Genomic DNA, 1068 nt, shown 5'->3' with positions numbered 1-1068 from the left:
CCAACAAAAGATAAAATGTGTGTCTGGTTAGAGAAAAAGCGGATTATACACAATAAAAAAAATGCGAAAAGTTGAATTATTTGATTTAATTACACCAAGTGCACTTACCGAAAAAAAAATATTGAATTGATGAACTCTTAAAGGAACAGGGACAGGATTTTTTGAGAGTCCCCCCCCCCTCATCATTGTTACTTACATCCCATAGAATTAATTTGGTCAGATATTAAACGTTCTAATAGAGAAAGAAATGTGGCTGTGCTGATATAAGCTTACACTGTCTTCAAAATCTTGCTTCAGAAGCCATACAAGATATTGGAAATGAGACACGGAAAAAGTACTGCACGCATATTGTTGTTGTTGTTGCGTATGCCTGTTGTAGGCAGAGGGGTGCGATTGTTCTTGTTTTCCGGTGGCGCCATCTATGGGCAAGAATTCGACTTCTGCCACACCCATTCGTCGCTCCCGTTTATAGGGAGGACCCATTCATACACCCATTCATTCATCCACAGATCGTAATTTTGGACTGAATCAGAGAACGATCGATCTCCAATCCTGTACTAACAGAGGTATTGATTTGTTGTGGGAACATGGAGGACTTAGCGACTCGACAGATTTGACGTGCAGCAGTCATCATTTACTACACGGGGAGTCTTCGACCGGTGAGGTTCGAACCCGCGAACTCTCGGACATGGGCCCAACGCCCTACCGACCAGGCTATCCCGGCTTTGCACATATATTGAAAACATAGAGGGAAAAAAACTTATTGGAAAACCGACGGAATTGTCGAAGTAGTTGCGGAAAATATTTCTTTTTCCATCCATTCTGATTCTGACACTGAAAGCGATTCTGATAGCGATAGTTTTGAAGATGAAATTTAATTTAATCTTTTACCTCGTAGATAAGTCATATATTCTTGCTACGTTTATTTGACTACAGGGTTTTTGAACCTGGTGTAGGCTTTCCTACACCAGGAAAATATGTAACAACAGGGTTCGTTTTTAAAAGCAAAGTAAATGCTAAGTATTTTAGTTCAAATTTTTTAAAAAATATAAATAAGCTATAACATAA

The sequence above is a fragment of the Parasteatoda tepidariorum genome, chromosome 6 (assembly GCF_043381705.1).
Source record: "Parasteatoda tepidariorum isolate YZ-2023 chromosome 6, CAS_Ptep_4.0, whole genome shotgun sequence".
NCBI classification, from domain to species: Eukaryota; Metazoa; Arthropoda; class Arachnida; order Araneae; family Theridiidae; genus Parasteatoda; species Parasteatoda tepidariorum.
The sequence above is the reverse complement of the archived record's forward strand: the minus strand, read 5'-3'. Positions refer to the sequence as shown.